The sequence below is a fragment of the Muntiacus reevesi genome, chromosome 1, assembly GCF_963930625.1.
Source record: "Muntiacus reevesi chromosome 1, mMunRee1.1, whole genome shotgun sequence".
Classification (NCBI taxonomy): domain Eukaryota; kingdom Metazoa; phylum Chordata; class Mammalia; order Artiodactyla; family Cervidae; genus Muntiacus; species Muntiacus reevesi.
This window is the reverse complement of record NC_089249.1, coordinates 161,973,301-161,986,875: the sequence shown is the minus strand read 5'-3', so window position 1 is coordinate 161,986,875 and position 13,575 is coordinate 161,973,301.

The window sequence follows — 13,575 nt, the reverse complement described above, 5'->3', positions numbered from 1 at the left end:
GGTTGGGGAGGCAGATCTGCTAGCTGTGTGTCTTTGGGCTTGTTACTCAGTCTTTCTGAGCACCAGTTGCCCCAACTGTAAAAACAGGAATAATATCAGTACTTACCTCAAAACTGTAATGACAATATGAAGCGAGGAAATGATCATTGGGGTGACTGGAATATAGCACATGGAAAATGTAACTGCAGTAGTATTCTTTCCAGTGGTTCACATTCTCAAAGTCTGATTTACTTCAGGGTGTCAGGGATCTGCCTCTTTCGATTTCCATGTATTATTTTCTTGGGGGTCTCTGGAGTTGGAAGGAGGGGACCTGATGCGGTTCCCCAGGAACTTTCCTCCTCGAGCCCACAGAGAAGACCAGTGCTGAAGTTGTCCAGAAGTCCGGTAGCCCAACTCCATCCTGCTGGTGGTGTCATCTGTGATGAGTTGCTTCTTTGTGAGCCTCACTTTTCTCTCTGTAAAATGGGACTCAGAATAATCTTTACCTTGTGGGGCTCTGGGGAGGATTCCCCAGGGTCTCTAAGTCTAGCCCACAGTACATGTTCCTTTAAGGTTGGCACCCTGGGGAAGAGCCAGGAGACTGGAGGCTCTTGGAGACTCTGGGAAATCTAAGGACTGATGGGAAAAACAGATAGCCTGTCTGGGCTCTGTTTTGGTCTTAGACCCTTATTGTTCCCAGTGAAATATAATACCATTTATGCTGGTACAACTTTTTAACTGTGCCAAACACCTTCTTGCATGTCATTCCTTCGGTCCTCCCCACACCTCATGAGGAGGTCAAGACCAGATTTATTCATGTACCCATGGCACAGGTGAATAGACTGAGGCATACCAAGGTTAAAGCCATTTGCTTGAAATTACACCAAAGGAGGTATTGGGTAGCAAACAGAAGGTGTGAGACCTGGACCTCTTCACCACCACTATGCAGCATTTGGAGTCAAAAGAAAGGACAGAGCTCACTTGCTGAGTTGGCGGCTATGGCCGGACTGACATGTGGCTGTGCCCGCTTCTCCCACCCCCAGCCCCACCTGGATGCCACCTGGCAGTACATTCATCACCGAGGAGCTGGCTGACTCACCCTATTATACCGGAGCTGACTCACACTTTAGAAGATGGAAAGTGAGAACCTGAAAACCTGGAGAAGCTCTCCCTTCCTCAGGAGGCTTTAAATTAATGTCCCAAGCCCACGGCAGTTTAGCTCTTAAGAAAGAGAAAGCACCGTGGGCTGCCTGGAGGTGGACATCTCTGAATTCAGAGGGCAGTGGTTGACTCCACTCTGGGAGATTACAGGCTTGCTTGGTGACTTTAGGCAAGTCATTGTCCTTTTCTAAGCCTCAGTCTCTTTGGTTTCATAATGAAGGGGTTGCAACAGGTGACTTCCAAGGCCCTTCTAGCTCTGGGCTGAGAAGCCTTGTCATGATAAGTGGTGTGTGTCAATAGTTTGCTGTGTGCTAGGGGCAGAGCTGAGCGACTGATGTAAAATTGTCACTTTTAAATCTCATCACAAGTTCTAGAAAAAATGCCTCTATCCCACTTCATAAAGGAGGAAACCAAGGCACAGTTTCAGAGGAATTTGCCCCAGGTCAAGCAAGTAAGCCAATAGCGGATCTGAGAATTTAACCCCGTCTGTCCACAGAACTTGCTTAAGTGGGTTTATTCTTACTCCCTTTATCCTGCTAGAGCTCTGTTTCTTCATTTAAAAAGTTGTGGCAAAGTATGCATAGCATGAAATTTACCATTTTAACCATTTTTAAGCATATAGTAATTCAGTGGCATTAGGTACATTCACACTGTTGTGTAACCATCACCACCATCCATCTATAAAACTTTTTCATCTTTCCAAACCCCAATTCCTCACTCATTAAGCAATACCTCTCCACTGTCCAGCTCCCCAGCCCTTTGGCAAACACCATTCTACTTTCTGTCACCATGAATTTGACTACTCTAGGTACCTAATATAAGCTTTCCTTGTCTTTAAAACTGTGACAACAATGACAAAACTATGAGGGCAAAGGTCAAACGATCCTTCAGTTGTGGGCAGTTGGCTTTGAATTGGATTTTAAGTTCCAGTTCTTCCATTTAACAGCTGTATATCCTCAGGCAGGTTGCTTAACCTCTCTGCCTCTTCATTTCCACATCCCTACCAGTGGCCTAATGAGTCCCTCCCTGCAGGGCTGTTGGCAGCCTCACAGAAGACAGTGGATAGGGAGGTGTGTGGAAAGTCTAATGCCACTTCTACAGCTTGTTATACATGCCCTCTTCCTGGAGTGCTGGGACGGGCTTAGATCAGTAGATGTGAGAGTTGGAGACATTTTAGAGTTGTGCCGTTCAACCCTTTTACAGTTGAGAAGACTGATATGACTTGCCTAAAGCCACCTATGGAACTTTATACATCCACGTGCATCTGTGTCCCATGCACACATGCCCTGCATATGGAAGGTGCCCAACAGATGTTAGCTGCTGAGGCTGGGAGGTGGGGGCCGTGCTATCTAAGGAGGCCCTGACTGCTTGGCTATGGAACCCTCCCCTCAAGCAGTTGGCATTCCAGTCTGTATCCCCTGACTTCTAAAATGGCTTATAGAAGGTGTTGGGGCAATAGTCTTATCCTGTGTATTCTTTTTATTGGTTTCCAGAGACCTGGTCTTATGGCTGAGAGTCTCATCTTCCTTATTTCCTTAGAGTAATGATTGCTAGGAATTTTTTGGTTGCCAATGTCAATATATTTAAGGCAACTTCAGCTAATAAAGGAGACTTTATCAAGGGATACAGAAACTGAAAGCAAAGTTGCTCAGTCGTGTCTGACTCTTTGCGACTCCACGGACTGTAGCCTACCAGGCTCCTCCATCAGTGGGATTTTCCAGGCAAGAGTACTGGGGTGGGTTGCCATTGCCTTCTCTAGGGGATCTTCCTGACGCAGGAATCGAACCTGGGTCTCCCCCATTGTAGGCAGACACTTTTACCATCTGAGCCACCAGGGAAGTCCGAGGGATACAGAGGTGTCCCGCAAACAGTGTGGGGTGCAGCCAGATGCTGACTAAGCTTGGGGCTCAGAGCACACTGCTGCCAGGATGGTTGGCATCCCTCATAATTGTTTTATTTCTCTTTCTCTTCACAGACAGGCATGTCGTGTTCCACGTGGCAGAATATGACCACCACACAATGCCAGAATTTACCTGGGACCATTTCAAGGCTGGCTCAACTCTCTCCTGGTCTTGATTCTAAGTTTCTAGACAAGAAAAGTAGATTGGGCCAGTTTGGATGAGATGTTCGTCCTGGGTCCTGTTGGTTATGGTTCGGTGATGGCGTCACAGGGAATGGACGAGGCTGGTAGGACTCGCGTCTGTGTGAGGGTGGGGCAGAGGAAGCGTATGTGACTCCCGAATGGAGTCACACAGGCAAATGCATGCATCTGTTAAAAATGCTGTGAAACAGGGATATATGTTCATTGACATGGAAAGACAGTCAAGATATTTTTGAATGGAAAAAGTGGGTTACAAAACAGTATGTGTATCACAGTTTAAAAAGTAAATATGCATATGTAATGTAATTGACTTTCCTACAGAGATGGTAAATGTTCATTGAAATTATGGGTAGTAAAATTAGGGGTAATTTTTCATTTCTTCTTTGTAATATCTGCATTTTTCTGATTTTTCTCACATGAATGAATATCAGTTGGGAAATAATAAAATGATCATTCTTACCACACTTGACTGCAGTGTGCGTTAACTAAGACATTTATTCACTTATTTAATAAATATTTATTAGGCACCTAGTATGTGACAATGCTTGTGAAAGCTGCACAGTGATTGGCCAGCAATAGAGGTTCAGTCGTTGGGGTTCCCAAGGCTCTGCCTTCAAAGTTTGAACAATAGTCTGGGTGCTCAGACACAGGTGTTTCTGTTCTAATGATCTGTACACATTTTGAAAATCCAGGAAATGAAAGACAGGGTGTTTCAGCTATCTGTTGCTATAGAATTAGCACTCCAAAACTTAGTGGCATAAAACAGCAATGATGTGTTATCTCTCTTGATATAGGGGACTGGGCAGTTCTGTTTCCTGTGATCAGCCGAGGTTATTTATGCAGTTGCATTCAGTGGGGTACTTGGGTGGGGCCATTCTTCACACACAGTGTTGCATCCTCCTCTGCCTCCAGCAGGATAACCTGGACTTCCTTTACAACATGACGGCTGGGGCCAAGAGGGAGCATTTTGAAAGAGCATGTCCAGGTGTAGAAAAACTTACCATGCCTGCTCATATCAGTGCAAATCATTCTGGATATGACTTGCTTTGTCTCTTAATCTGTAATAAGCATTTTCTCTGTGAGTAAATATTCTCCCCAGCCTGATTTTTAATGACTCACTGATAGCCCATCATTGATTTAACCAATCCCCAACTGATGAATATTTAGTTGCTCTCATTTTGGGAGCAGGTATAAACATCTCTGTGAAGGTCAACTTTGTACCAAAAACTAGGTACAAATCCTTGTAGGAGAGCGATTATGGGGTCAAAGGAGGGGGGAATTTATCAAGTTTTGCCTAATTGCCCTTCAAAAATGTAGTACATGTTGCATTTCCATTGACTGTAAAGTAACCAGTCTTTTCACCATCCTCTGGTGAATCCTGGGTGTGGTTTTTCTTTCTAATCTCTGCCAGTTAGATGGGTGAGAAATGGTATCTCATCATTGTCTTCAAAGGGAAAATTAAAAGTTGCCCAGAGCCAGATCCTTAGGAAGAGTTCTTATCTTTCTCTGGGAAGCAACCCTAATAAATACGCAGGCTCGAAGGCAGTGCCATGGGTGTGTCTCTGCCCATTGACTCAGGCTATAAAAAGGAACACAGGGCTGAGCTCTTGACTGTGGAGGTGAGGTTGCTGCGTCCTCATGGGGCAGATCAATTGCAACAAGCCTGCTGCTTTCCTGTCCTGTGTCTGCAGGTTTTCCGGTGCACACAGGGCACGTGGCCCCACCCGCTGCACCTGCCTAGCCCATCCTGACTCTTACCTGTTCACTCTGACCTACTCTGGAGGACCTGATGCTGAGACCTGGGACCTGGCCAGCTATGACTAAGGAAGGTTGTAAGGAAAGGTGTATAAAGACGTCAGTCCTTGACCTGGAGCATCCAGAGCCTTACCTCCTGGCCTCAAAAATTCATGAACTAGGGACACCTTCCTGTGTGGAAACAGGGGTCCTGGACTCAAAGGCAGCCCTGCTTCTTACTAGCTGTGGAGCAAGCAGTAGGGCTGCTGAACCTCAGTTTCTTCATCTAGAGCATGAGGGTAATAGAGCTTTAAGGATTATAATTTACTTCCTCTATGCCTGATCCTTGTAACTCTCATGGAACCCTCAAAGGTTATTATGTATATTATGTATTATGCCCACTTTGCAGTATTATGAGTATTAAATAAGTATAAATGAGTATTATGCCTACTTTGCAGATGTGAGTGGGGCAGAGAGGAAAGAAATAATGTGCCCATGACCATGCAGCAAATAAGTGGCAGAGCTGGAAATGAGCTCAAGCCAACCTGAAAACAAAGCCCATATCAGCAACTTTTATAGAGTTTGTAAAGGATTGGAGAGAAACATGCACGTGAAAGAGTTTTGCAACCTGTGTCCAGAATAGCTACAGTTACAACCTGCATTCTCCCTCTAGATGGTTTGAGTCTTTCTCGGTGGGTGGGATGTTTATGCTGGAGACCTACCTGGGAGAGCCGAGTTTCCCACCAAAAAGGTGCCTGATTGTACAGTTCCACGTCAGCTTTAGTCTGCTCTCTCCACGGAGGGAGGCAGGGCTCTTCATTTAATAACTGCTATAATTTACTTACGGAGCTATTACTCTGCAAAGTATGTTTTATGTATATGCTTTGGTTGTGATCCTGTTTGTTACAGGGGCTGCAGGGACGTTAGGTGGGCAGGTAACAGTCAGCCAGGGCGGTAGAGTTGGGTTCCAGGCAGAGGATCCCACCCTCCTGACCAGGCCCCGGGAGTGAGATGCTCAGGCCTGGACTATCAGAGTTTACAATGCCTTTTACCCCGTGATCATCAGAATCTTCTTTTAGCCCTGCCATTATCTGCCCGACAGATAGAGAAACTGAGGCCCAGGGAGAGGAGGATACTTACTCCCCACACCTGCCTCAGCTTTCCCCAGCTGGAATGTGGAGGGGGAAGTGACGGGGAAAAGCTTGCTAGTGGTGCTGGACTTGTGCCTGCCAGCTGAGCTGTGGCCTTTGCAAGGCTGGGTGTTCCTTCCAGGGAACTCGAGGTGGGGCAGGCTGGCTAGAAATGAGATCAGAGGGCAGGTCAGTCCGGGAAGAAGAGAGGGCAAGTCTCAAGGGGTAGGGGGTTGTGGAAAGAGGAAGGGAGCCTGGAACAGGCCAAGAACAGGGTTGATCTGGGGATGGCTTAGCAGAGTTTAAACTGGGGCCACATGGAAGTATGGCGCTCTGGGATCAGAGGCTACTGGGTGCAAATTATGACTGTGCAGGTGGTGCTAGTGGTAAACAACCCACCTGCAAATGCAGGAGCTGCTTAAGAGTCAGGGTTTGATTCCTGGGTCAGGAAGATCCCCTGGAGGAAGACACGGCAACCCACTCTGGTATTCTTGCCTGGAGAATCTCAAGGACAGAGCTACAGTCCATGGACTCACAAAGCGTTGGACACGACTGAAGCTACTTGGCAGCACTTATGAGAATGGTGCGTTTGGGCAAATATTTCCCTGAGCACCAGCGTCCTCATTTGTAAAAGGGTTGGAGCATTTCCTGGGCTAGATCCTAGTTCCACCACTTACCAGTGTGACCCAGGGCAAGTGAATTCACCTCTCTGGGCCACTGTTCCCGTATCTGTAAGATGGGCCTGATAATAACGGTATCTGCTCACCCAGTTGTTGTGACACTTCAAAGGTCTAGCAGCTTGTGTAGAAGGCGTCACGCTTTTCACAAAATGAGTTTTTGCTGCTATCATCGTCGTCATCATCTACCCCAAAGGATTCCTGGGAGGCTTCATCAAGACTATAGATGCATACTGTTTTCCAGGGGCATTATTGGATACAACGTCCCTTGGTATCCACAGGGGATTGGTTCCAGGATCCCTGTGGATTTCAAAATCGGAGGATGCTCAGGTACCTTATATAAACTGGCATAGTATTTGCATATGACTTACACACGTCTTCCCAGATATAGGAAATCATCTCTAGATTACTTATAATATCTAATACAATGTAAATGCTATGCAAATAGTTGCTAGCATGTGGCAAATTCAAATTTTGTTTCTTGGAACTTTCTGCCATTTTCTTTTTTTCCCCTGAAATATATTGGTTGAGCCATGGATATGTAACCCGTGGATTGGAGGGTTGACTATAATTACGGGGCAGAGTGACAGGGACTGTGATGGTGTGGGTGGTGCTGTGAGACTCAGGAAGAAGATGAAAGTTCTGTCTGGCTGGAAAATAGGTGTGGAAGGCTACCTGGGAGAAGTGGCATTTTCTGAACCTCGAAGGAAGGAGGTGTAGAAGTTCTCAGGTGGAGGAAGGGAAAGGCAGAGAGATGAACTTGAGTGAAAGCTTGGTGGTGAGAGAACCTGAGTATGTCTGGGAACGTGAAGCCTTTTCTTTAAGCTGCTTGTCTGGGGTGGAGGGCAAGGTATGAGGCTGCCCTGGGGGAGGGGAGGTGCTAGGTGCAGTATACCTTGCCTGGGGTTTTAACTCACACTAGTAGCTGGGAGTTCCTATACCTGTCTCCCTGGCAGAATCACCTGAGATGTTTAAAAAGCACAGAATCCAGAAATTCCCTGACTGCCCAGTGGCTAGGGCTTTGTGCTTTCACTGCCAAAGCCCAGGTTCAATCTCTGTTTGGGGAACTAAGATCCTGCAAGTCTTTAGGCATGGCCAAACAAACAAACAAGCAAAAATCAAACAAACAGATTCCTGGTCCCACCAGGCAATATTCTGAGTGGTAGGTTTCAGGTGGGACTCAGATCTATACTGTTTAAAGCTCCCCAGGAAATTCTAATGCCCACCCTGTTATAGGAACCCCAGCCAAGGGAAGGGGGTGTTTCCGAGGATGCAAAGGCACTACTGGATGCTAGATTTGAGCAGAGAACTTGAGAGGATGGGGGAGGTGTGTGCAGGCGACCCCTGACTTTGACCCCAGCCTCCCACTCCTTCCCAAGGACATCCACGTTTTGATGGTCACATTTGCAACCAGAGATGGACCTTGGAGATGCCACTGCCCTATAGCCCTCTGGCTTCAGGAAAGACAACCTTCTTTCTCTCTGTCCATTCATTTATCTGTCCATCCATCCACCCGTTCAACACAGTTTTTGAGCTTCCCACCCTACCATTTGCCAGGCATGATGCTGGGTCCTGGAGATATAGGGGGAATAAAGTGGACACTCTGTGTCCTCCTCGAGAACTTTGCATCTGTTCTGACTCCCTCAACTGACTGAGCTTAGAGTGCATTGGGAATGTGGCTAACTACAAGAGAACGCAGACAGGAGACCCACCCATGGGCTCAGACAGCAGCAGCAGTGGTTCCATCCTCCAAATCCCACAGCTTCCTGGCTCCCCCGTCCCACAGGCCCAGTCTCCTGTCCCATGTGGCTCAGGCCTTGCTGGCCCAACTCCCAGCCGTCCCTGGGTGCCCCCTGCTAGGAGGGTCCTGGTGCTCAGGAGCAGGGTATTCTATGTGATATCCCCCCGTGCCCCACCCTGCTGCCCACAAAGAAGGCAACAGCCTTGGGTAAGGCCTGAGCATTTCCTCACAGGGGCAGCAGAAATAACAAACAGGAGGAAATTACAGGGATTCCCGGGATTTCAGAGCTCACAGTTACCCATACAGGATGAACCCATGCATGGAGATGAATTTAGAACTGTGTTGGTGTTGCTACAACTTCCCTGGCTTCATGCTTTGGTTCTGTTCTTTTGTTTCATGACACTCCCTTGCTCACTCCATCCCACCCACACCATCACCAGTGTGGATGCTGCGGATGTCACTGTCACTCACTGCCATCCATTCATTTCTTCCCTCATTCATTCAGCATGTATGTGCCAGATGCCAGACAGCAAGGGTGAAGCTGTTGGCAGAACAGGGCTTCTCATAGAACTCCCAGTGGTTGGGGAAGCAAACACAATGAAACAGCTCTAACACAATGCGATTATGGCCACTGCGGAGTTGTGTGCAGGGTGTTGTAAACTCAGGGGGGAACCAGAGTAGCACTGATGCTGAATGAATGAGTAGAAACTTAAGGAAAATGTGCCAGGCAGTGAGAACAAGTGTAAAGAAGGTGTGAAAAGATGTTTGCAATGACTCTAGCTCAGAGAAGGGTCAAGGGACAGAGAGAGTGGAGGGCCCTGAATGCTGGGCTAAGGAATTAGAACTTTCTGTCATAGGTAATGGGGAGCCATTGGAAAGTTGTGAGCAGGAGACGGACATGGTCAGATTTGCATCTGAGTACATGGTGTGGAAGCTGGTTTGGGGGAATGGGCTGGTGTCGGAGAGGCCAGGCAGAGCGTCCAGTGAAGAGGACCAGATGTAGTTCAGGGAGGAGTGGCCAAGATCTAACCTAGGGCAAGAGCAGGTGGCTTGGCAGGTGCGTGCATCTTTGGGTAGAAGAACCGAGGTGGGTACAGGGCAGATGAGCTGCAGAGCTGGCTCCACTCAGGGCAGCTGGGCATTTCCAGGACTCAAGGTCAAAGAGAGGCTGAGGCAGGCTGGAACTTCAGGAGCTCCTGGGTTTTGATCTTGAGCAGGCTGAAGTTCAGCAGATGCAACTGGGGTGTGTCTAGAGACTTAGGAGGTCCATGGCAGGACCCCAGGCCACACAGAGGAATCAGGGCCAGTTCAACCCTAGAGAAGAAGTTCCATGAGTCAGGCTGGGTGTTAGATGGTCCCCTGGCCCTAAAGGGAAAAGAAGCTACAGGCAAGGAACAGAGGACACTTGCCTCCAGCACCGTCACGTTCTGGAAACCTCCTTTCTCTGCTATCTGTAAAGATAGGCTATGGGGGCACTTGGTGCTGTTTTCTTGCCCAACCCCCTCACATGAGGCTCCCCTCAGGCCCCTTGTCATACCATGTGGCACGAGGGATCTTAGTTCCTCAACCAGATATGGGACACGTACCCACTGCGGTGGAAACACAGAGCCCAAACCACTGGACTGCCAGGGAGGGCTCACCGAGCTCCCTCCTCATCTTGATTCCAGTTACCCTCTATCTACTCCTGACCTGGAAACTCAAAGTCTTCAAGGGTCCCTTCTGCCTCTTTTTCCAAGGTCCTTTGAAGATGAATTCTGGCTTGGCTTCACCCGCTCAGGTGCCTTTGGGAGTGTGCCCACCTCGCCAGCCCCTGCCTGGAAACACTCACAGGACGATGATCTCAGGGTAATTGGCCGGAAGCGTTCACTACCAGAGCCTGCTGAGCTAATTAGTCACTCATATTATAGACATTTACCTAAGCACCCACAGCGCGCCAGTCCCCGAAATGAATCAGATTCAGTCTTTGTCCTGGAGGGTTCAAAGTCCAATGGGGACAAACACATTCAATACAACACCACCTGTTACAACACAACAACACAACTCAATAAGACTCAGCTCAATACAACACACTTCAGACCGCAGGTCTGTGTTCCAGATCTCTAGGGCAAGATCTGGAAAAAAGCTCACCTCACAGACAAAAGGGTTGTGGGGGACAAAAGGTGCTTGTAGGAATGCCAGTAGTAGAGGACAGAGAGATAAGGAGTCTCCACGGTCAGAATATCTGGCTTCAGTCCCGCCACTGTGGTCCAGGTCTGATGACTTAACTCTGTGCTTCAGTTTCCACATCTGCAAAATGGAGACAGTAATGTGTATCTCATAGGGTGTGAGGGTTAATTGAGATAATACAGATTAAGTGCCTGGTACACTGTCTGGAGAAGACTCTTGAGAGTCCCTTGTGCTGCAAAGAAATCAAACCAGTCAATCCTAAAGGAATTAACCTTGGATAATCATTGGAAGGACTGATACTGAAGCTGAAACTCCACTACTTCGGCCACCTGATGCAAAGAGCCGACTCATTGGAAAAGACCCTGATGCTGGGAAAGATCAAAGGCAGGAGGAGAAGGGGGCAGCAGAGGATGAGATGGTTGGATGGCATCACCAATTCAATGAACATGAGTTTGAGCAAAGAAGGACAGGGAAGCCTGGAGTGCTGTAGTCCATGGGGTCGCTAAGAGTCAGATACGACTGAGCGCCAGAACAGCGGCAATATGGTAGCACTGGTTGTGGTGGTAAGTGGTTGTTGCCTTAGAATTGTAAATTGCATTGTATTCTTAGATTCTTGGAGTCATAGAACCATAGGATCTTACAACCTTAAAAACAGAGCCTAAAAGATCATGTTGGTAGTGGTGGTGGTGTTTAGTCGCTAAGTCCTCTCCAACTCTTTAAAATCCCATGGACTGTAGCCGATGGGGCTCCTCTGCTCACGTGACTTCCCAGGCCAGAATACTGGAGTGGGTTGCCATTTCCTTCTCCAGGGGATCTGCTAGACCCAGGAATCGAACCCATGTCTCCTGCATTGCGGGTGGATTCTTTATTGCTGAGCCACCAGGGAAGTTCCAAAGAAAACATAGAGCCTGAATATTAGCTGGGCTGGTCTCCTTGTTTCTTTAGATGGAGGTGAAATTTCCTTTAATGTCTCCGTCCAGGGCTATCACATTCAGTTGTTCAGGTTGTGCACCTTGCGCCTCTAGAGAGAGCCACCCATATAACTTTGATAGGAACGGAGTCCCCTAGAGGACTACCCCACCACAGAGAGGCCCCACCTTCTCTAGAGAAGCCTGCTAAACTCCAGGGGGTTCACACTCACCCCTGTTATCCCTGCCTCCAGCAAATCATGCTGGTTTTGTCCTGAACAATGCTGACTGGAATGCGATGAGACCTAGAATTTTATTTAGGTTTCGTATGAAAAATAAAATCACTCCTCCCAAGTACAGAGGATTTGGAATCTTCCACATCATATGGAGCTCAGCCTACTGGCGTCTAGAGAGTACTATGGGTTATGTGCTTCCCCACCCTCTCTCCCTCCCTTGCTTCCTTCCAGTTCATTCCTCAGAAGTACAGGCTCTCTGTGGGGTCTCTCCTCAAAGCCCTTATTAAATCATTTCCCCAGAAACATAGTTCCTTCTCTTCCCAAGAATAATTCTGGGCCAAGTGTTAAGTAATAATTTTTGTATACCTTATTACATTTAGTACCACTTATGAAACCCAAGAGAACATTAAAAGTTAATAATCTTAGAAGATTCTTGGAATAATCTCAGAGAACATTAAAAGTTAATAATCTTAGAAGATTCTTGGAATAATCTAGGGTAAGGATGGTAAATTCTAAGAATCATGGAGAACTTTAGAACCCCCCCGCTTCTTACAATTGGAAGGAAAGCATCACGGAGTCCACACCTTATTCAATGCAGCATCTCTTCCGTAACTGAGTGGCTGGCAGCTGTTCAGACTGCTCTGCCACCTCTACTAGAACACAGCGCTCACTTTCTGGACCAGGTGGCCCATTCCATTGTTAGATTACGACATCAACTATCTGTAGAAATGCTTGCAATAAGGAGGTCCTTAACTAACTTTCTTCTCTACCTGTGATAACACAGGCGGACTCCAGCCCAAGGTGTGCTGAGTTGTGAGAGCAATGATGATTGAGAAGACCAAGATGCAGCAAACTAGCTCGACCTGGAAGCTGGGACCTGAGTGATCCAATGTGTGACAGTCACGGTGAGCTCAGCCATGACTGGCGCAGGGCTGCAGCCAGAGAATGACCATAGTGGTGATGACTATCATGGATTGATAAGTTGCATTTTCATTTATTTCAAAATATTTTAAAATTTTGCTTAAGATTTCTTGTTTGATCCATGTGTTATTTAGAAGTGTTGTTTAATATCCAAGTAATTTGGGATTTTCCAGCTACCTTTCTGTTATTGATTGCTAGTTTAATCCCATTGTGGTCTGAGAGTGGATCTTATATGACTTCTATTGCTTTAAATTTGTGATGGTATGTTTCATGGGGGCAGGGTGTGGACTATCTTGATGAATGCTCCATGTGAGTTTTGGGAAGATGTGTATTCTACTCTTGTTGGATGAAGTAGTTGATAGATACCAATTATATCCAGCTGATTGATGGTGTTTTGCAGTTCAATTTTGTCCTTACTGGTTCTCTGCGTACTGGATGCATCCATTTCTGATGGAGGGGTGTTGAGTTGTCATTTGTAATGGTGGAGTTATCCAGTCCTCTTTGCAGTGCTATCAGTTTTTGCCTCATGTATTTTGGTGCCCTGTTGTTAGGTATGTACACATTAAAGATTATTATGTTTTCTTGGAGAATGGACTCCTTTATCACAATGTAATGCCCCTCTTCATCCCGGATAACTTTTCTTGCTCTAAAATCACCTCTGGCTGAAATCAATATAAGTGTTCAAGCTTGCTTTTCATTAGTGTGAGCATGAAATATCTTCTTCTAACCTTTACTTTTAATTTATACATATCTTTATATTTAAAGTGGGTTTCTTGAAGGCAGCACGTAGTTGGGTCTCCTTTTTTGGTCTCCTCTCACAA